General features: G+C 45.6%; 1 protein-coding gene across 29 annotated transcripts in view; it reads left to right on the forward strand.

Moving 5' to 3' along the window:
- Positions 1-24013, forward strand: part of RIMS1 (regulating synaptic membrane exocytosis 1) — a 469599-nt gene that overhangs the window by 294502 nt on the left and 151084 nt on the right. The window lies entirely within an intron of this gene.

The following is a 24013-nucleotide window of genomic DNA, read 5'->3' on the forward strand; positions in this document are numbered from 1 at the left end:
AGAAAAAAACAGTGCCACACCAGTTTCAGGTTGTTTTTAGCATTAAGCTCATTCCTATTTTCTTCAATAGCGCTGAGCTGCAATGTCATAGACCGTCTGTGGGCAGCGGTTTCCTAAAGAAAGCGGTCATGTCTTTCTAATTTTAGAAAACCTCATTGAAGTTACGTTTGGCACACCTAGCAGTGTGCAAAGTGTGTGCATCAATCAATGTCTGAAGTGTCAAAATTATACAGGATACATTGCAGAAAGTCCACAAGATTCTCTGAGCAAAAGGCAAGTGTATAGCAATATGTCCAAATATTTTGTTAACCAGGTCAGGATGAAACATCCTTTTTCACATTTTCTTAAATGTCTTCTTCTACAACTGGGATTGTCAAACTTTTCTACATGTGTTTGGCCAATAAATCTATTATGTTGGCAGGTCCAGTGAGCAAATGTTACCACGTAGCACCAAACCAATGCCACCTTGCAGCGCCAAATACCACAATGCAACACTACATACCTCCCCAACAGCATCAGACATTACAATGCAGCACAAAATCCCTCCCTAGAAGCACCAAGTAAATACCCCAATTCAGATCAAAAAACATCCCCAAAAGCATCAAATATCACAGGGAAGCTTCACTAGCAGCAACAGTTTTTTCCTTCTTACTCTTTCCCCAATGGCATTGTCACCATTTCTACCTCTTCCCCACAGGCAGCAGCATTGTTATCCATATTCCCCTTAACCCATGGATAGAGCATTGAGTCTCACTAGCAACCATTATTCCATTCCCCCCTATCCCATTGACAACAGTATAGCTCCTCCTACCCCTATCTCACAGGCAGCAGTATTTTTCCACTGTCCAGCCCTAGCCCAATGGCAGCACATTGTCCCCTTTTACATCCATCCCCCACTGGCAGCTACACTTTCTATCTTGCCACACCCTTCTCACTGTCCTTTCTACCACATTGCCTTTTCGAACTACTCCCTTACAAGCAGGCTTGCCCATTTTCCTATGCCTTGCCAGCTGGCAGTAGCATTGTCTCATTTTTCAAACCCATTGTGGTAGATTGGCTCACTCGGCTGCTCACAGAGGTAGTCACAGGAACGCTTATCATTTAAGTTTTCAACTGGTTTATTAAAAAACTTACTGCATAAACCAGTGCAAAATTAGATAAACACACTCTGCCCTTCTGCCTTAACGGGAAAACAAAATAACATACAGAACAGTCTGTGTGGCTTCGGGATCCGCCCTTCTAAGGGTAAAAAAAATGTTCAGCTCTTTAACACAAGCACATACAGTGCCTACAAGTAGTATTCAACCCCCTGCAGATTTAGCTGGTTGACACATGCGGAATTAACTTGGCATTGTGACATTTGTACTGTAGATCAGCCTGGAAGTGGGAAATGCACTGCAGCAAATTTTTTTTTTTTTTTTTTTTTTTTTTAAAACGTTAGAAGTTAATTCAGAGTGTCATTTATTACTCAACCCCTCAAACCACAAGAATTCTGTTTGGTCCCCCTAAAGTATTAAGAAGTAGTTCAGGCACCAAGAATAATGAGCTTCACATGTGTGGATTAAAGATCTCTTTTGCCAGCCTTTTCTGACTATTTAAGACCCTCCCCAAACTTGTGAACAGCACTCAGACATGGTCAACATGGGAAAGACAAAGGAGCATTCCAAGGCCATCAGAGACAAGATCGTGGAGGGTCACAAGGCTGGCAAGGGGTACAAAACCCTTTCCAAGAAGTTGGGCCTACCTGTCTCCACTGTTGGGAGCATCATCCGTAAGTGGAAGGCTTATGGAACTACTGTTAGCCTTCCACGGCCTGGACAGCCTTTGAAAGTGTCCTCCCGTGCCGAGGCCAGGCTTGTCCGAAGAGTCAAGGCTAACCCAAGGACAACAAGGTAGGAGCTCCGGGAAGATCTCATGGCAGTGGGGACATTGGTTTCAGTCAATACCATAAGTAACGTACTCCACCGCAATGGTCTCCGTTCCAGACGAGCCTGTATGGTACCTTTACTTTCAAAGCGTCATGTCAAGGCTCGTCTACAGTTTGCTCATGATCACTTGGAGGACTCTGAGACAGACTGGTTCAAGGTTCTATGGTCTGATGAGACCAAGATCGAGATCTTTGGTGCCAACCACACACGTGACGTTTGGAGACTGGATGGTACTGCATACGACCCCAAGAATACCATCCCTACAGTCAAGCATGGTGGTGGCAGCATCATGCTGTGGGGCTGTTTCTCAGCCAAGGGGCCTGGCCATCTGGTCCGCATCCATGGGAAGATGGATAGCACGGCCTACCTGGAGATTTTGGCCAAGAACCTCCGCTCCTCCATCAAGGATCTTAAGATGGGTTGTAATTTCATCTTCCAACAAGACAACGACCCAAAGCACACAGCCAAGAAAACAAAGGCCTGGTTCAAGAGGGAAAAAGTCAAGGTGTTGGAGTGGCCTAGTCAGTCTCCTGACCTTAACCCAATTGAAAACTTGTGGAAGGAGCTCAAGAATAAAGTCCACATGAGACACCCAAAGAACCTAGATAACTTGGAGAAGATCTGCATGGAGGAGTGAGCCAAGATAACTCCACAGACCTGTGCCGGCCTGATCAGGTCTTATAAAAGACGATTATTAGCTGTAATTGCAAACAAGGGTTATTCCACAAAATATTAAACATAGGGGTTGTATAATAATTGACCCACACTTTTATGTTAAAAATTTAATAAAATTCAACTGAGCAACATAACTTTTTGGTTTGTAAGATTTATGCTTCTGTTCATAAAACCTACTCTCGTTTGCAGTTTGAAGGCTCTAACTTATTTGCATCTTATCAAACCAGCTAAATCTGCAGGGGGTTGAATACTACTTGTAGGCACTGTATCTGGAGAGTATCATCTCCAGAGACAACGAACACTGAATGAGTTCCAAGGCTCCATATTTAGCTTTTGGACCACACCCTAGGGTGGAGATATGGTGAACAGCCTCCCACCCACTCTTCAGCTGTTCACAGAAACCAAGCCCTTAATATGGCCGATTAACCCCTCTCAGCACTTAGTACGCTGGAACATTTTTCCAGATTTATGCCGTTGAGGCTAACATCCTGAGTGACACATATCTCCTCTTCAGTATTTTACCAGTGTCCTTCTCACACCCTCCACTTGCATCAGGATTGTCCCCCTTTCTACCTCTTCTTCACTGACTGTTGCTTGCTCTTTCCACCCTTTCTCGTAATGGTTAAGCTACGTATATACTGTAGATAGATATATACAGCGGGTGAAATAAGTTTTGAACACATCACCAATTTTCTAAGTAAAGAAGGTGCTATTGACATGAAATTCTCACCAGATGTCGGTAACAACCAATCCAATCCACACAGGCAAACAAATGAAACATTAGATGTCCATAAATTAAGTTATGTGCAACATTGAGAAATGACACATGGAAAAAGTATTGAACACATAAAGAAAGAGAGGTGTAAAAAGCCATGGAAAGTCATGACACCAGCTGAAATCTATCAGAAAGTAGTAAGCAACCGCAGGATTTCACTTAGTGAAAAATAATATTCGATGGTTCAACTGAGGGCCTCTAAAATGGTGTCTCATTACAAAGGTGCCACACAAGAAATATCTCATGATGAGTAAAACCAGTGAGCTGTCTCAAGACCTTTGCAACCGTATTATTGCAAAACATACTGATGGCATTGGTTACAGAAGCATTTTTAAACCACTGAAAGTTCCAGTGAGTACTGTTGGGGCCATATTCTGGAAGTGGAAAGAACATTTCAAAATAAACCAGGTGGTCCCTGCAAGATTTCAGACAGAGGAGTGAAAATAATGATCAGAAGAGTTGTCCAAAAGCCAAGGACCTCCTGTGGAAAGCTACAGAAAGACCTGGAAACAGCAGGTATAATTGTTTCAAAGAAAAATAAGTGATGCACTCAACCTCCATGCACGCTCACTACGCAAGACTCCATTGCTGAAGAAAAAGCATGTTCAGACATGTTTAACTTTTGCTCAACAATATTTAGACAAGGCTGTGAAATACTAGGAGAATATAATTTGGTTAGATGAGACCAAAATTTAACTCTTTGGATGCCATAATACACACCATGTTTGGAGGCCAAAAGGAACTGCATATCACCCCCAAAACACCATACCAAGAATGAAGTTTGGAGGTTGGAATATCTGGTGTGGGGCTGTTATACGACACTGGCAAACTTCATGTAATTGAAGGAAGGGTGAATGGACAAATGATCCGAGACATTCTTGATAAAAATCTGGTGAAAACAAAATCAGGTTGGCATTTCAGCAGCACAATCATTCCAAACACTCATCCAAGTAAACTCTCAATTGGTTTCAGAGAGAAAATAAAGCTGCTAGAATGTCCCAGCCAATCACCTGACCTGACTTCAATAGAAAATTTATGAAATGATCTAAAGCTCAGAGTTCATAGAAGGAGCCCACAGACCTTTCAGGATTTGAAAAGTGTTTTTGTGGAAGAATGAGCCAAAATCACACCTGAGCAATGCATGTGACTCGCCCCCTGGGCCGTGGGGCACTCGGATCCGGGCAGTAGGGGAACGATGGGAGTAGTAGTGGCAACCCGGTTCCGTGGCTCAGGGTGGTCAGGCCAGTGGTAGTCCGTTATGTGCTGTTGATTATGTCCGACTACGCCACCCGTGGATTTGCGGTCATTAGGAACCGCCGCTGCAAGGCAGACCGCTGGGGCTGATGATGTATGCAGCTGGGATGGTGTGACTCCCCACGGGAAGAGTGCGGCCCCAGGGCAGTGTAGTGGATGTTGGGAGTGATGGTAGTGAGAGTCCCAGTGCTGATAGTGGTGGAGGAGCAAGGAGCACGCAGACAACAGGTTGCAGTCCAGGGTCTTTACTAGAACAAGTAAATTGACCCACAAACAGTCCCAGCTAGGAGGGGACCTGAATGTCTGAGAGCAACGGGGAAATTGGCCCTGGTCAGGGTGAGGGTGTAGGCCTACCGTGCTTTCTGCGCTCCTTCTGGCTATCTCCTCGTTATAGGGTAACAGCCCACGTTTCCGAGCTTTCCGTGTATTCTCGCCTGTATGGCCTGCGACGTGGGTTCCTTTCTGCTCCCAGCCTTGTACGGCTTTACTGGTCCCTTCGGTTGTGGCAGGGCCTCCAGGCTTCTTAGGCCAAGGAATATACAGTCCCTTGCGGACTGGTTATCTGCTGGAGGATGTGGAATCCTCCCAGCCTCAGACACCAAAGTCTGGTAAATTAAGTCCGTTATCTGCCAAGACAGGCTCTCGTCGCCTCTTGTCTCTGGCTTGTGGCTCTCCTCCTGCCACACTTCCTCTTAGGTGCAGTACAACTGTCTGTCCCTGCTCTGCTCTGGGACAAGTCTCAGTCCTGAGACAGGTCATCAAGTTCTCCCTAACCCTGACCCCAGCACCAGCTTTTATAGGGGCAGCTTGCTCCCCCTGCTGGCCTGAGACAGGAGGTACTGCATGCTAATGTTCCCCTGACTAGAGAACCTCCCCCTTGCTCTCAGACACAGCTTTATTACATTTTGTGGCATCCAGGCCAGGGTAACACATTCCCCCCTAGTAAAATTTAGTACTCCGGGACTAAACAAGAAACAAGACAATTTGCATAGCCATAAAACATTAACAGACAGACGACGCACAGCTTGAGTTCTTAAGGTCACAGTGTGGTCTGTGACCGGGTGTCCATATCACCAGCACAATGGGGAGCCTTAACCAGGTGGGGGTCTGTCCTACCCCAAGTCCTTTACAGTCTTAGTTCATTCCTTGGCTAGGCTCCGAACGCAGTCCATACCAGGTCCCGGTTATAAAAAGTCCATAACCTGTGAGTCCTTACGGTAGCTGCAAGAAACTGAAACACAGAATTACCAAACATGCATGTAACTTGGCAAACATTTCAACATTTGGCAACAGGGTTATTTACAATTTTAGTGCGCCCTATATTTTCCAGCGAGCGGGTATCTGTCCCTTTGTGCTCCTGGTTGATCTCCTTAACCCACTGTCTGGTGGTGGACCAACCTGGCTTTCCCCACTAGCGTTAGGGGTGCAGCTATCAGCTGGGTGTACAGGTAGGGCAGGCAGCTGTCTGCGGGTACTTTGGCTTACCGCAGGCATGGCAGGCTCACTGTCAGCAGAGGGTTGACTCTCCTGGGCTGCGAGTACCGGCTCTTCTGCCTCTTGATCCGCTTGCTCCTCTTCACCTTCTGGCTCTGGTGTTGGTTGTTGCTGTGCCGGTTGCAGAAAATGCAGGACGGGTACCACTATGGCATCATTTATGCGAGTCCAGGACTGAGGGAACTTTCCGAGAACGGTGCTGATCATTTCTTCCTTGTCCTCTGCGGGTTCAAGGTCACTCTGATCCTCTTCTGCACTACGGAGTTGCTCGGGGCATCTTTTGAGGTGGTCTCTGGAGACGGTACTAGTGGTTTCTCCTCCGTCCTTGGTGATCACGCACACCTTCGGGTTGTCGTGATCAGACTGCAGTACGGTGTAGGGTTCCCTTTCCCACTTGTCGTCCAACTTATGTAGCCTTCTCTTCCGCTTCAGGACTTGCTCACCAGGTTCTAGGGGACCAGCAGGGGCGTGTTGGTTGAAGAGTTTTTCTTGCCTCTCTCTCACCTGGGCCGGGCTCTTCTCCACACTCTCCTGTACCTTCTTGTACTGCAGTTGCCTTTCCGTATCCCAATCCGCATCCAGGGAGGTGTCCTCAGGTGTTAGGACTCCCATCTCCAGGTCTACGGGCAGCTTACCCGGTCTGGCTCGCATCAGGTAAGCCGGGGTGCAGTTGGTAGCATTCACCGGGATATGATTGTATAAGTCTATCAGGTCCGGCAGTTTTTCTGGCCACAGGCTGCGTTCCTCCAGGGGCAACGTCTTCAGGAGATCAATGACTATATTGTTCATCTTCTCACACATCCCGTTGGTTTGTGAATGGTAAGGCGTTGTCCGAATCTTCTTACAGCCATAGAGGTTGCAAAACTCCTGGAAGATTTCAGCCTCGAACTCTGGACCCTGGTCTGTCAGGACCTGTTCCGGATACCCGTGTGGACGGCTGAAGTATTGCTGGAAGGCTCTGGCCGCTGTTTGGGCTGTCAAGTCCTTTACCGGGACCACCACTAGAAAACGGGAATAGTGGTCCACGATTGTCAGGGCATAGATGTATCCTGACCGGCTGGGAGCCAATTTGACATGGTCCAGAGCTACCAGCTCAAGAGGCTGCGTGGTAACGATGGGCCTCAAGGGTGTCTTCTGGCTGGCACGGTCCTTCCTCCTTAGGTGACAAGGGCCACAATCTCTGCACCATTTTTCTACAGCTCCTCTCATGCCGACCCAAAAGAACCTTCCTCTTAGCAGGAACTCCAGTTTCTTCCAACCGAAGTGCCCCGCTCTGTCATGGTAAGCCCCCAGGACCATAGCTGCATCCCGCCTTGGGACCACGACTTGCCAGGTCAGCTCGTGCGTCCGGTGGTTGACAATCCTTCTGCACAACTTGCCTTCGTAGAGGAACAGCTTGCTCTTCTCCTTCCATAGCTGCTTGGCTTCCTCTGGGGCATCTGGATCTAAGCGGGCGTCTTCCCGGGTCAGCAGATCTTTCACCAGGCGGACTGCAGGGTCACTATCTTGGGTTTCGGCCCAGCTGTGGTGAGGTAGGGGATTGATCATCACAGTTGTTAGATCCTCCGCCTTCACGCGGTGAGATTATTGAGCGGCTCCATACCGGTGAAACGTGGGGAGTTCTACCTCCTCCAGCTCTTCTGGGACTTCGTCACCTTCAGGTAAGTGAGGCATCCTTGATAGGGCGTCCGCGTTGGCATTGGTTTTGCCTGCCCGGTCCTTGATCACGAAGTCATAGTTGGAGAGACGGGCCATCCACCGCTGTTTCAGGGCACCCAGTCTTGCATTGTCCAGGTGTGTCAACGGGTTGTTGTCCGTGTACACGGTGAACTTTGCGGAGGCCAGGTAATGCTTGAAGCGTTCCGTTACGGCCCACACCACTGCCAAGAATTCTAGCTTGAAGGAGCTGTAATTCTCCGGGTTCCTCTCGGTGGGTCTCAGCTTCCGGCTGGCGTACGCGATCACCCTTTCTCTGCCCTGTTGGTTTTGGGACAGTACGGCTCCCAGTTCCACATTACTGGCGTCTGTGTGAAGGATAAAAGGCTGGCCATAATCAGGGTAGGCCAGGATCTCATCCTCCGTGAGGGCCATCTTCAACTGGTGGAAGGACTCCTCTTCCGGTTTATCCCACTTGAAGGGTGGCTTTTGACTCCTGGACTTAGACTGTCCGATCAGGAGGTCCTGCATAGGAGCTGCCATCTTAGTGAACCCGGGGATGAACCTTCGGTAGTAGCCTACCAACCCGAGAAACTGTCTCACCTCCTTGATGTTCGAGGGGCTTGGCCAGCTCTTGATTGCCATGACCTTGTCAGGGTCGGGGGCTACTCCTTCCGCACTTACCACGTGCCCTAGGTACTGGACCTTTGGTTTCAGCAGGTGACACTTCGATGGTTTCACCTTCAGGCCATAGCCTGCCAGGGCTTCGAACACCTCAGCCAGGTGTTTGAGATGGTCCTCGTAGGTCTTCGAATAGACGATCACGTCGTCCAGGTAAAGGAGGACCGTCTCGAAGTTTCGGTACCCTAGACAGCATTCCATCAGCCGCTGGAAGGTCCCTGGTGCGTTGCAGAGCCCGAAAGGCATACAGTTGAACTCGCTCAGTCCCATCGGGGTGGTGAAGGCGGTCTTCTCCTTGTCAGCCTCTGCCACAGGAACCTGCCAGTACCCGCTAGTTAGGTCCAAAGTAGAAAAGAAGTTAGCTGATTTTAGTGCGGCTAAAGACTCCTCTATTCTAGGCAGCGGATATGCGTCTTTGTGGGTGATATGGTTGATTTGTCTATAGTCGACGCACATTCTCATGGTGCCGTCTTTCTTTTTCACCAGAACCAAGGGGGCTGCCCAGGGGCTACAGCTGTCTCTAATGACCCCAGCTTCTTTCATTTCTCTTAGCATGCCCTTGGCGTTCTGATAATGTGCAGGGGGTACAGGCCTGTGTCTCTCTTTTATTGATGGGTGGCTCCCTGTGGGTATGTGGTGTTCTATCCCCTTTACTCTGCCGAAGTCTAGCGGGTGCTTACTAAAGACTCTCTCGTACTCCTGTACCACCCGGTAGACTCCTTGTTTTTGCTGCAGGGGAGTGGAGTCAGCACCCACATGGAGTTTCTGGCACCAGTCCTCCTTTTGTTTCTGGGAGCCATTACCCTCCGCCTGAGGAGATGGAGGCAAGGGTTCCACGGCCCTGATAGCTTTGTGTTCGACCACAAACAGCTTGGCGAGTGTAGCGTACCTGGGTAAGTGTACCTCCCTCTCCCCAATGTTGAGGATGCGGACGGGCACCCTCCCATGACGGACATCCACCACCCCCCGGGCTGTCAAAATGATGGGCCTGCTGTCTGAGTACACGGGTTCTACCATGGCTTGGTAGTCTCTACCTCTCAACCCGATTGCAGTCCGACACCAGATCATCATTTCACTTTTGGGAGGCATGGAAATGGGGAATGGGTCACTCAGTCTTACGCTACCGATCTCACCACCAGACAGTTCTACCTGCTGCTGTCTCATCAGGGCTTTTATCTCCTTGTTGAGGACTCTCTGTTGGCTGGAACTAGCATTCACCGCCACCTGTTGTAAGATTACAATTACCTCTGAAAGATAATTTTCAATTACGTTAGTACCCACAGTTATTTTAGGGTGACTTTCACGACGGTCAATGTCCACAATAATCACTCCCTGTGCCGGCAGTTCAACTTTACCAATTTTAATGGTCATCTCCTTGAACCCCATCTGCGGCACGGGTAAGCCATTACTGGCGATGATGCTCAAGTTACTGTCTGGATACCGTGTGATATCAGCATCAGTCCAATACTGCTTAAAAAGTACATAAGGGATAGTGGTTACTTGTGACCCAGTATCCAGCAAGGCGCTCATGGGGATACCGTCCAGCACCACGGGTAAAACCGGGCGCCCCCCAACGTACTTATTACGCCAATTGTAAGGGCCTGGTGATCTTATGCCTGGGGGTTGGCCCTCTGCCCCAGGTTGGACCCGTTTAAATTACAGTACCTGGAAATGTGTCCGGGCTGGTTGCATCGACGGCAAATGGGCTGTCCATCCTCTGCGTAGCGGTCTGTGGGCCTCCCTCGGAACGACGGGATCCTCCTCTGTCGACGCCACGGGACATCCTCCGGACTTGAAGCCAGCTCGATGGGTCTTGACGGGTCCACTTGTAACTCCTGGACGGTCCTGGTCAACGCCGCGACGCTCCTGGTCAGCTCCTGCACTTGGTGGTGCAGGTCTTTCGACGGGGCTTGATTCAGGGCCTGTGCATCAGCCCCCACGGAGTCCATAGAGGAGGGCGCCGCCTCCTGGTGGTAGGTGAGAGCAGGGCGCCGGGGGTTTATAGCGCCACTGGTTGCAGATTCACGGAGCACCCTTATGGCCCTGTCCTTAAATTGGGCAAAGGTCAGGTCAGGGTTCTGGAAGAACATGAGGCGCAGCTGGGTCCTGTGGGCGCTAGACAGCAGACCTTCTATAAACTGTTCTGTTAGTAGCTTATCCGTATCCTGCACGCTGCCAGGGTCAGCTTGTTTGATGGCCCTCAAGGCTTCCTGCAAGTTTAGGGCATAGTCTCTGATGCTGTCCTGTGCCCGCTGCTTACATCCATAGAACCTCATTTTAATTTCAGCGGAAGTACGTGTGTCAAAGGTACCCCACAGCCGGGCCAGAATACCCTTCACGGTCCTTTTCTCCTCAGTGGGCCATGATTTTACCTCCCTTTGGGCTGCGCCAGTTAACTGCCCTGTCAATATGCTGACCTTCTGTTCCTCTGTCAGGGGGTAAACCTGGAACAAACTGTACAGCCTTTCCTTAAAGTCAGTTAGGGCATGGGGCTCCCCTGAGTACTTGGGCAGCCAGGCCGCTCCAGGGATGTAGGGCAGGGAAAAGGGCATCACCGCTGCTGCAGCTGCGTTGGTGGTAGTGGGCGCCTCTGTATCCGACATCTTCCTCCCCCCTAGTTAAGCGTGGCCTACCTTCCGACGATCCTCTTCTGTAGGCCGCGGCTCCGCTGCTGCTGCTCTGGACGAGGACCTTGCGTCGCGTCCTGATGACGTCAGCGTCGCTCTCTCTCCCTTCCAGGACCTTGCGCAGCGTCGGTGCGTGGGGCGGAGCTTCGGGTCTCGCGCGCTTTCGGCGTCCACGCCCCTCTTCTTCCCGCGCGGCGTCCTGAAGATGGCGTCCGACGGCGGGAAAACGACTTCGGATGGCGGGAAACGGCTCCGGATGGCGAGAACCTTCACCACGGCAGGTATGACAGTCTTTTGAAGGCACGCAGTACCCGGTGGTTGCGGGCACGAAATCCCGCCGACTACGCCAAAGCTGACTCGCCCCCTGGGCCGTGGGGCACTCGGATCCGGGCAGTAGGGGAACGATGGGAGTAGTAGTGGCAACCCGGTTCCGTGGCTCAGGGTGGTCAGGCCAGTGGTAGTCCGTTATGTGCTGTTGATTATGTCCGACTACGCCACCCGTGGATTTGCGGTCATTAGGAACCGCCGCTGCAAGGCAGACCGCTGGGGCTGATGATGTATGCAGCTGGGATGGTGTGACTCCCCACAGGAAGAGTGCGGCCCCAGGGCAGTGTAGTGGATGTTGGGAGTGATGGTAGTGAGAGTCCCAGTGCTGATAGTGGTGGAGGAGCAAGGAGCACGCAGACAACAGGTTGCAGTCCAGGGTCTTTACTAGAACAGGTAAATTGACCCACAAACAGTCCCAGCTAGGAGGGGACCTGGATGTCTGAGAGCAACGGGGAAATTGGACCTGGTCAGGGTGAGGGTGTAGGCCTACCGTGCTTTCTGCGCTCCTTCTGGCTATCTCCTCGTTATAGGGTAACAGCCCACGTTTCCGAGCTTTCCATGTATTCTCGCCTGTATGGCCTGCGACGTGGGTTCCTTTCTGCTCCCAGCCTTGTACGGCTTTACTGGTCCCTTCGGTTGTGGCAGGGCCTCCAGGCTTCTTAGGCCAAGGAATATACAGTCCCTTGCGGACTGGTTATCTGCTGGAGGATGTGGAATCCTCCCAGCCTCAGACACCAAAGTCTGGTAAATTAAGTCCGTTATCTGCCAAGACAGGCTCTCGTCGCCTCTTGTCTCTGGCTTGTGGCTCTCCTCCTGCCACACTTCCTCTTAGGTGCAGTACAACTGTCTGTCCCTGCTCTGCTCTGGGACAAGTCTCAGTCCTGAGACAGGTCATCAAGTTCTCCCTAACCCTGCCCCCAGCACCAGCTTTTATAGGGGCAGCCTGCTCCCCCTACTGGCCTGAGACAGGAGGTACTGCATGCTAATGTTCCCCTGACTAGAGAACCTCCCCCTTGCTCTCAGACACAGCTTTATTACATTTTGTGGCATCCAGGCCAGGGTGACACACATGCGACTGGTTTCTCCATACAGTAGGCATCTTGACGCTGTCACCACGAACAAAGGCTTTACTATGAACTATTCATTAAATTTCAGTAATCGTGTTCAATACTATTTCCATGTGTCATTTCTCATTATTACACATAACTTAATTTATGGACATCTATGGTTTGATTACTTAGCCTGTGTGAACTGGATGGGTTGTTACCGACATCTGGTGAGAATTTCATATCAATAGCACCTTTCAAAATATATTAACTTAGAAAATTGGTGATGTGTTGAATACTTATTTTACCCTCTGTATGAAGTCTAAGTAACTAATTTGACACAGTTATATAAAAGTTGCATTCTAATATCTGTTTTATTGCTGAAGACAACCACAATATTACCTGATTTTGTTGAAAAGAACCATTTATAATATACCAGCATAAACAATGGAAATTTGCTTTCAAATACATACTATAATCTACTCAATGAAAGTGACTACATATTACACACATCTATAGCTAGTGGTAAAACAAATGATATTGGTAAAATTACTGTAAGTGATTTAGCAGCCTATAACATTTTTGAAGCAGGCTATATTTTTTAATAAACTCTATTTTAGATTGCACAGGACCGGAAAGTACAAGGAATATTCGTTTATAATAAAGCTGTTTGGTTCTTAAATAGGACAGTTTCAAAGCAGTAATTACTGTATACCAACAGAAGACAGCAGTGTAAATAAGTTACTAACAGTATTCCAAGCATTCAAAACCATCTTAAAGAAGCCCTCCCATGATTTTTTGTTTTTTTACTAAATCTGTGTATATGTGTATGTAGTGTAGTGTGAATGAATATATTAATATACTCACTTACCGCCGCCGGTGTCCATTCCCATTCCACTCCTCTTCTCAGTGATGTCACCACTCTTCATACTCTCTGAGTCACACTGCGCTCTGCATGACCTGGACGTGACTTTTGCAATTTAAGGCTATGGAATGCCTTAGTTTGCCAATAAAAGCTAATATTTGAGAATATATTGTTAATTTCAAGTGGTAAATAATACAAGTATGTTTGGTTTTTTTTCTCTAAGCATTTCTATTTTACACTCAACTATTGTCCAAAATAGCCACAGGTTTATCTGAATGCTTCTAACCCTCCTGGTTAGGGTCTAGTGAGGTTCTAGGTCAGTATTTACTAGACTGCGCTAAATTACAACTTTTATTGAATGAAAAGCTAATCCAACATAAATAACAATGTGGGTTTATAAAGTACATTCTATTATTTTACATATACAAAGACTTTGCAAGCACATTTCCACAGGCTATTTTTTCTTATGTCCACATAGGACATATAAATTATGCACCAGAAAACCGTAAATTCATATCCAGTATAGAAATACCCTTTAACCCCTTCACGACCTTTGATGTATATTTATGTCAAAGGTCGTGTCCCTGCCTCTGATGCGGGCTCCAACGCTGAGCTCACATCTTTCCCCACACTTGATGACTGATTTAATCAGCCATCAAGTGCCTGTAACAGATTTTCCGTTTTTGCGCTTTCTTTTTTTCCTCCCCTTCTTCCAAGAGCTATAACTTTTTTATTGTTCCATCCACATAGCCATATGACTGCTTGTTTCTTGCGGGCCAAGTTGTACTTTTTAATGCGACGTAATATTGAAAAAAGACTAATTCTTCAATTGTTTTTTGGTTGTTTTATTTACCATGTTCACTATACGGTAAAACGGGCCTGGCAAAATGATTCTGTAGTTCAGTACGATAAAGCAGATGCCAAGCATTCACTTTTTTTGTTAAGTGGTAAAACATTTTTTGGGGAAAATTTGTAAAAAAACCATTCACTCGTGTTGTCATTTTCCGAGACCTGTAACGTTTTCAAGCAAACAAATAAGAAAAAAAGGATAGCACTCACCGGTCCGTAAAACGTACTTGTTTATTGTATCACTTTAAAAGCAACATGCGGGCTAGACAGCTTTACACTATTCCTAGACGGGAATAGTGTACCGAAGAGAGAGGTGTCACACGTCTCTTTGCAATTTCCTGCCCCATACAAAGGTGCCGGTTCTTGTTTTCTCTTTGTGTTTGTAACGTTTTCAAGTTTTTGTTGATGGGCTTCAGATTTCATGATGCCTTGCACACAATCAAGGCACCCAGTGCCAGAGGCAGCAAAACAGCCCCAAAATATCTTAGAACCTCCACCATATTTGATGACTGTAGGTACTGTGTTCTTTTCTTTATAGGCCTTATTCCATTTTCGGTAAACAGTAAAATGATGTGCTTTACCAAAAAGCTCAATCTTGGTCTCATCTGTCCACAAGACACTTTCCCAGAAGGATTTTGGCTTACTCATGTACATTTTGGGAAACTGCAGTCTAGGTATTTTATGTCTTTGTGTCAGCAGTTGGGTCCTCCTGTGTCTTCTGCCATAGTGTCTCATTTCATTCAAATGTCGACGGATAGTTCGCCCTGACACTGATGTACCCTGAGTCTGCAAGACAGCTTGAATTTTTTTTGGAACTTAATTGGGGCTGCTTGCCCACCATCCGGACCATCCTTCATTGAAATCTTTCATCAATTTTTCTCTGCCTTCCACTTCCAGGGAGATTAGCTACAGTGCCATGGATTGTAAACCTCTTGATTATATTGCACACCATGGACAAAGGAACATCAAGATCTCTGTAGATGGACTTTTAACCTTGAGATTGTTGATATTCAACAATTTCAGTTCTCAAGTCCTCAGACAGTTCTCTTCTCCTCTTTCTGTTCTCCATGCTTATTGTGGCACACAAAGACACTGTTAGGTGTCTGGGGTTTGCTGGATCTGAAATTGGGTCAGAATCATCTGTGGATTCTGTGGTCTCCCATTCTGGTCCAGCCAGGACAGATGCTGCTCAGCATGGCCGTCGGTCCCAACACCTAGCTAGTGCACGAGATGTACAAGCTGTCTCTCAGGTCTTTGTTCCTAGTAGTGTTAAGCATAGGTTGCGGAGGGGAACAGGGCTGCTACAGCCTAAGTCCAGGGTGCACTGCACTGAGCATGCCCTTGACATGGCGGACCGTGATTGGTGGTTTGGTGTCAGCTGATTCGGTGACCTGTTACCGCCTGATTGGCCGTGGGTGACGTCATCAGTAGTGCGACCAATAATGCGACTGTGGGCAGGGCTTAGTCTTTAAATAGCCTGACCACAAGCATGGAGAGGCGCTCTGATCATTCCGTTTAGGTTGTGTTCTCGTGTGGACGCTTGTCTGTTTGGGCTCCACGTGCTCCCTAGCTGCTCTCTCCGTGACCTGCCGATGCCAGATTTCGCTCGGCTGATTAGCACAGGTCGCTTAGGCAGGCTCCATGTGCTCCCTTGCTGCTCTCTCCGTGACCTGCCGATGCCAGAGTTCGCTCGGCTGATTAGCACAGGTCGCATAGGCAGGCTTAGATGTGCTTAGGCAGGTAGTTCCCGTTTGGCTGTCTGGCTCCGACAAGGGGTTTGCTATACACCCCGGGCAGACTGCGGGTTCCGTATCCCTGGCACCGCCTGTTAGCCACTTGGAGAGTTACTCCGCAGTCCAATCACACACCGGCTGGGAGCACGTACACTCCGGCGTTAGTCACACACACTTCCTAGCGCCTGCTGCGTTGTCTCTGTGCAGTCAACAGAGCTACGGCTACGTTATTTGCCGCACATCTCTCGTGCAGTTAACGGAGATAGTGCGAATCCTTTTCCCGTCCCGGTGTGTAGTAACACTGGAGGGATTTATACTTTAGTGGGTTGTTTTACATTCTTACCCGGTGGGTGTTCGGCCGCAGTCTTCTAGGCTGCATCGGTTGCTTTCCATTTCAAATAAATTTGTTGCAACCGTCCCCTTAACAGACACACAATGCAAAGATTGAGTCAACTTCCCACCTTTTTATCTGGTTTCAGGTGTGATTTTCATATTACCCATACCTGTTACTTGGCACAGTTGAGTTTGAATGAGCATCACATGCTTGAAACAAAGTTGATTACCCTAATTTTTGGAAAGGTGCCAACAATTTTGTCTGGCCCATCTTTGGAGTTTTGTGTGAAATCATGTCCAGTTTGCCTTTTTTTCTCTGTTTTTTTTGTGTTGTTCCAATACACACAAAAGAAATAAACATGTGTGTAACAAAACATGTATAATTTCAATAATTCTCTGGGAGAAATACTTAATTTTCTGGAACAATTTCAAGGGTGTCAACACTTTCGGCCATGACTGATTGACTGGTTGACTTTGCATATGGACTGATAAGAAAACAAACAACTTATTTCAAAACTGGACATGTAGTCTAAATTGCATGGATGTCCACACTATTTCTGGAAGACTGCATAGCATGAATAGAAATTGTCCAGCCCTAAATTAATGCCCTCACCCCTGATCCCTTTTTCACCTTCCTGATGGAGCCGAATTTTACATTTATGACCAGTATCACTTTGAGATAATAACTCTGGAATACTTCAACATATCAGAGTGATGAGATTGTATTTTCCTGACACAATATACTTTATCGTAGTGGTAAATTTAGGTCTATATTTTTTGTGTTTATTTGTGAAAATATCGTAATTTTGGGGAAGATTTTGAAAATTTCACAATTTTCAAACTTTTTATTTTTTACGTCTGTAAACGTTATAGTTATCTCGCACAAAATAGTTAGTAAATAGCATTTACCACATATCTACTTTACTTCGGTGTCATTTTTGAAACATCAGGTGTTTTTTGTTAGAAAGTTAGAAGGGTTAAACTTTTATCAGCAATTTCAAATTTTTCCAATAAAATTTACTAAATCACTTTTTTTAGGGGCCACATCACATTTGAAGTGTCTTTTAAGGGCCTATATGGCGGAAAATACTCAAATGTGATATCATTTTAAAAACTGCACCCCTCAAAGTGCTCAAAAACACATTTTAGACGTTTATTAACCCTTCAAGTGCTTCACAGGAATTAAAGCAATGTGGAAAAAAAATAAAATAAAATTTTACGTTCTCCCACAAATTTGGCATTTTCACAAGGGTAACAGGAGAAAATGGACAATTTCTTGTGCAATTTTTCCTGAGTACGCCAATTTCCCATATGTGGTGTTTGGGCATATGGGAGGCTCGGAAGGGAAGGAACACCATTTTTGACTTTTGGACTGCAAAATTGGTTGGAATCGATAGAGAACGTAATGTTGTGTTTGCAAAGTCCCTGATGTGCCTAAACAGTGGAAATCTCCCACAAGGGACCCAATTTTAGAAACTACACCCCTCAAGGATTTTTTTTAGAGCTGTGGTGAACACCTTGAATCCATAAGGGCTTCACAGAATTTTATAACATTTTGCTGTGAAAATGAAAAAATATATTTTTTCCCACAAAAATGTGCTGTAGCCCCAAATTTTTCATATTTGCAAGGGCAACAGAAGAAAATGCACCATAGGATTTGTTGTGCAATTTCTTCTGGGTTCTCGACACCCATATGTGGCGTAAAACTACTGTTTGGGCACATGGCAGGGCTCAGAAGGGAAGGAACGTCAATTGAATTCTGGAGCACAATTTTGGCTGGAATAGATTGCGGATGCCATGTCATATTTGAAGACCACTGACATGCCAAAACAGAAGAAACTCCCACAAGTGACCACCCCATTTTGAAAACTACATCTCTTCAGGAATTCATCTAGGGGTGACATTGGGCTGAGTCAATGGAAAATTACAATTTTTTTCCGATTAAAATGTTGCTTTGGCCCCACATTTTTAATATTCAAAAGGGATAATAGGAGACATTTGTGACACAATTTCTCCTGAGTACGCCAATATCCTCTCCTAGCCTCCTAAATGTTGCAATTGATATTGATCGTGGCATTTAGGTACTCAAACAACCGGTGCCTAGCAGGCACCGCTCCTGACTGTGGGAGCTGGGGCTCAGCTATCATGTAAGCCGAGTTCCCGGCGGAGATTCTGCGTTCACAGGTCCTGTGCCAGGCACAATCGCCGTGATGTACATAGGTCGGAAACTCCTATCCGACCATTAGTTATAGGTATGTCAAATATCATGAAGGGGTCAAAAGAGAAAAAAATCCATGATGTTCGAAATCATTACTGTTCAAACTTTACTACTAAAATCTTACCAGCCAATCTGTGGTGTTACCAGTGCTTCTCGAATTACTTACCCAAAAGCACCAAATACTACAGTTCAGCATTACAGATTGCAGCATTGTTGCCCTTTACACCCCTCTTCCACTTGCAGCAGTATTGTGCTTTTTTCCACCCCTCTCCAACTGGCAGCAGGATTTTTCCCCTTTCCAGCCATCCCCTATTGGCAGCAGTATTGTCTTCCTTTCCGCTCCTTCCCCCTAATAGCAGTATTATCCTCCTTTGCCCCTTTTCCTAATGGTGGTAGCAATCTACTCCTATCAATTTCTCCACTATTGGCAGGAGCATCAATATTTTACCAACCTTTTACCGTTTTTGCAGTAGGAGTTTTTATGTGCTCCCCGTTTTTACTTTTGTTTCCTCCAGTTACTCCAGTTTCGTCTCACCCTCCAAACACATACTGATAGGGACTTTAGATTTTGAGCTCCGAAGGGGATAGTGATGATGATGTCTGTAAAGAGCTGTGGAATTAAGTAATTCATGTATTCATGTAAGTGAATAAAATAAATAATAATAACATAGCATTATTTTCAAAACCACTTTACCCCACCAATGTATTTTTTCTTAAGCCAAACACAAACCTCAACGAATATCTCTAAATCATGTAATCCTTATTCATTTGAAAACAGATAACTGAGTTACCAAGGAAAAGGGCTAAAAAAATCGTTATTGGGCAATAAGGTACAATATAGATAGGATCTCAAATAAGTACAAAAGTTCCTGGTTATTGTAAAGGCAATAAATATATTATGAACCTGAAGCCCTATACCAGATGTCCATATACTGCTCTGATAATGCTAGGCACAAAAGTGTTGTTTATGTTTTGGGTCTATTGGTTTGTGCCAATCAGCTAAGTCATACTCCCCTTACTAATCCTGTGAGTGCTTAGGCCAATTACTAACTGAAGCAGTGACCAAGGCGTCAACATTGATAGCCTACAGTGGTCACATGCCAGTAAGTTATGATTTATTTTATTATTTCAGTGTCCTGGGTAGGCAACTATTTTAACATTATTGTTAACTATGGCTGTTCAGTTTAAAGGTGTTCACCTGTCTAAAACTACAAGTCTGCAGTCACTCTATGTCACTGCAGACTTGTGAATCCATATATCATGTGCACTGTGAGGATTCTCTGGTGCCGACGAGGTGAGTGGAGGGGGTATGCCTGGCACTGGTCACTAAAGTTGAGTTTGCTTGCCACTCATACATCCAAGTATTTTTCAGTAACAGTTTTCCCATTTACAGTAGTACTTAATTGTACATTATTTCTTCGGCTCAAGTGTATGACCTTAAATTTCACAAAGTTGAACTTCAATTGCCATTTCTCAGCTCAAGCTTCCAGCTTGTATAAGTTCCTCTGTAATATTAATTTATCTTCCAGTCTGTTGATTACCTTGCAGAGATTACTATCGTCTGCAAATATTGAAATTCCATTCCATATTGTGACAACACTGTTGTTTGATTTCCTGGGGCTAGTGGCTCCTTCCCTATCCCTAAAGCTAGGGGCGCCCTAGCTATCCCTGCTCCCCGGATTACTTCTAATGGTGAAGATGCTGGGGCCACGTGCCTTGCTGAGCTCTTAAATTAGCCCTTATCTGTCCCCTCCCGTGAAGTGGGGTGTAGTAGTGTACAATTGCTTCTCACTAAATTAGAATAGCATCAAAAAGTTAATTTATTTCAGTTCTTCAATACAAAAAGTGAACTCATACAGTACAGACCAAAAGTTTGGACACACCTTCTCATTTAAATATTTTTCTGTATTTTCATGACTATGAAAATTGTACATTCACACTGAAGGCATCAAAACTATGAATTAACACATGTGGAATTATATACTTCACAAAAAAGTGTGAAACAACTGAAAATATGTCTTATATTCTAGGTTCTTCAAAGTAGCCACCTTTTGCTTTGATGACTGCTTTGCACACTCTTGGCATTCTCTTGATGAGCTTCAAGAGGTAGTCACCGGAAATGGTCTTCCAACAATCTTGAAGGAGTTCCCAGAGATGCTTAGCACTTGTTGGCCCTTTTGCCTTCACTCTGCGGTCCAGCTCACCCCAAACCATCTTTATTGTGTTCAGGTCTGGTGATTGTGGAGGCCAGGTCATCTGGCGTAGCACCCCATCACTCTCATTCTCAGGCAAATAGCACTTACACAGCCTGGAGGTGTGTTTGGGGTCATTATCCTGTTGAAAAATAAATGATGGTCCAACTAAACGCAAACCGGTTGGAATAGCATGCCGCTGCAAGATGCTGTGGTAGCCATGCTGGTTCAGTATGCCTTCAATTTTGAATAAATCCCCAACAGTGTCACCAGCAAAGCAACCCCACACCATCACACCTCCTCCTCCATGCTTCACGGTGGGAACCAGGCATGTAGAGTCCATCCATTCACCTTTTCTGCGTCGCACAAACACGGTGGTTGGAACCAAAGATCTCAAATTTGGACTCATCAGACCAAAGCACAGATTTCCACTGGTCTAATAATGTCCATTCCTTGTGTTCTTTAGCCCAAACAAGTCTCTTCTGCTTGTTGCCTGTCCTTAGCAGTGGTTTCCTAGCAGCTATTTTACCATGAAGGCCTGCTGCACAAAGTCTCCTCTTAACAGTTGTTGTAGAGATGTGTCTGCTGCTAGAACTCTGTGTGGCATTGACCTGGTCTCTAATCTGAGCTGCTGTTAACCTGCGATTTCTGAGGCTGGTGACTTGGATAAACTTATCCTCAGAAGCAGAGGTGACTCTTGGTCTTCCTTTCCTTGGGCGGTCCTCATGTGAGCCAGTTTCTTTGTAGCGCTTGATGGTTTTTGCAACTGCACTTGGGGACACTTTCAAAGTGTTCCCAATTTTTTGGACTGACTGACCTTCATTTCTTAAAGTAATGATGGCCACTAGTATTTCTTTACTTAGCTGCTTTTTTCTTCCCATAATACAAATTCTAACAGTCTATTCAGTAGGACTATCAGCTGTGTATCCACCAGACTTCTGCACAACACAACTGGTGGTCCCAACCCCATTTATAAGGCAAGAAATCCTACTTATTAAACCTGACAGGGCACACCTGTGAAGTGAAAACCATTTCCGGTGACTACCTCTTGAAGCTCATCAAGAGAATGCCAAGAGTGTGCAAAGCAGTCATCAAAGCAAAAGGTGGCTACTTTGAAGAACCTAGAATATAAGACATATTTTCAGTTGTTTCACACTTTTTTGTTAAGTATATAATTCCACATGTGTTAATTAATAGTTTTGATGCCATCAGTGTGAATGTACAATTTTCATAGTCATGAAAATACAGAAAAATCTTTAAATGAGAAGGCGTGTCCAAACTTTTGGTCTGTACTGTACATAATATAGAGTCATTGCAAACAGATCTGTTTCAAGTGTTTATTTCTGTTGATGATTATGGCTTACAGCCAATGAAAAGACCAAAGTAATTATCTCAGTGAATTAGAATACTTTATAGTAACAGCTTGAAAAATCTTTTTAAAATCCGATATGTTGGTCTACTGAAATGTTTGTTCAGTAAATGCACTCAATACTTGGTCAGGGCTCCTTTTGCATCAATTACTGCATCAATACGGCGTGGCATTGAGGCGATAAGCCTGTGGCACAGCTGAAGTGTTCTGGTAGTCCAGGTTGCTTTGATAGCAGCCTTCAGCCCATCTGCATTGTTGGGTCTGGTGTCTCTCATCTTCCTCTTGACAATACCCCATAGATTCTCTATGGGTTTAAGGTCAGACGAGTTTGCTGGCCAATCAAGCACAATGATACTGTTGTTTTTAAACCAGGTATTGATACTTTTGGCAGTGTAGACAGGTGCCAAGTCCTGCTGGAGAATGAAATTTCCATCTCCAAAAAGCTTGTCGGCAGAGGGAAGCATGAAGTGCTCTAAAATTTCCCGATAGACGGCTGCGCTGACTTTGGTCTTGATAAAACTCAGTGGACCTACACCAGCAAATGACATGGCTCCCCAAACCATCACTGATTGTGGAAACTTCACACTAGACCTCAAGCAGCGTGGATTGTGTGCCTCTCCACTCTTCCTTCAGACTCTGGGACCTTGATTTCCAAATGAAATGCAAAATTTACTTTACTCTGAGAACAACACCTTCGACCCCTGAGCAACAGTCCAGGTCTTTTTCTCCTTGGCCCAGGTAAGACACTTCTGGCGTTGTTTATTGGTCATGAGTGGCTTGACACAAGAAATGCGACAATCGTAGCCCATGTCCTGGATATGTCTGTGTGTGGTGGCTCTTGAAGCAATGACTCCAGCAGCAGTCCACTCCTTGTGAATCTCCCCCAAGTTTTTGAATGGCCTTTTCTTAACAATCCTTTCAAGGCTGCGGTTATCCCTATTGCTTGTGCACCTTTTTCTACCTCACTTTTTCCTTCCACTCAAGTTTCTATTAATATGCTTGGATACAGCACTCTGTGAACAGCCAGCTTCTTTCGCAATGACATTTTGTGGCTTACCCTCCTTGTGAAGTGTGTCAATGACTGCCTCCTGGACATCTGTCAAGTTAGCAGTGTTCCCCATGGTTGTGGAGCCTACTGAAACAGACTAAGGGCCCTTTTTAAACGCATCAGAAGCCTTTGCAGGTATTTTTCGTTAATTATTCTAATTTACTGAGATAATAACTTTTGTGTTTTCATTGGCTGTAACACTTGAAATAGATCACTCTTTTGTAATGACTCTATATAATATATGGGTTTCACTTTTTGTATTGAAGAACTGAAATAAATTAACTTTTTGATGGTATTCTACTTTAGTGGGAAGCTGTTGTATAAGAATAAACAAATCAGACTAACAAGGGAAGACGTATAGGGATAAATGAAAATACAAATCATACAAATATGCACTCCCAAACAACAGAGTGGAACACCGGGAAATAAAGGGAAGAAAAAAACAAATATGAGAGGATGAGGATATGCACAGAGACAAATCACCAAGCAACAGTCGTTAGAACAACACTCCAAACGCCTCCTCAAACAACCAACACCTGCAACTCCAGAAACAGGCAATATGAAATTAACACTAACAATCCCTGATTGCCAGAGGCGAATATATATATAGCAGAGGGGAGTGGCTAACACTGAACATCGGAGACCATCAAAGCAGAAGCTCTCAACTGAACAGATTAACCCCTGCACTGGTTAATATAATGATGAAGTGCTTCTAAACCTGTGACACCTATGCTCTCTACAAGGTAATAAATAAATATGTTAAAAAGAAGAGGGCCTAATACTGACCTTTATAACACTTCACTGTTAACTTAAAACCAATCTGAGTGTGTGTTTGATCCTACAAATATTGTTGTATTTATCCTAAAATTAAATTTGCACAGACAAGATATTCGATTAATTAATGATATCACTTCCGAAACTGACCTTTTTCTGAGAGGCCAAG

Source organism: Phyllobates terribilis, unplaced genomic scaffold (assembly GCF_046119375.1).
Source record: "Phyllobates terribilis strain yellow unplaced genomic scaffold, ASM4611937v1 Scaffold_3__8_contigs__length_932513732, whole genome shotgun sequence".
In the NCBI taxonomy this organism is placed as follows: Eukaryota; Metazoa; Chordata; class Amphibia; order Anura; family Dendrobatidae; genus Phyllobates; species Phyllobates terribilis.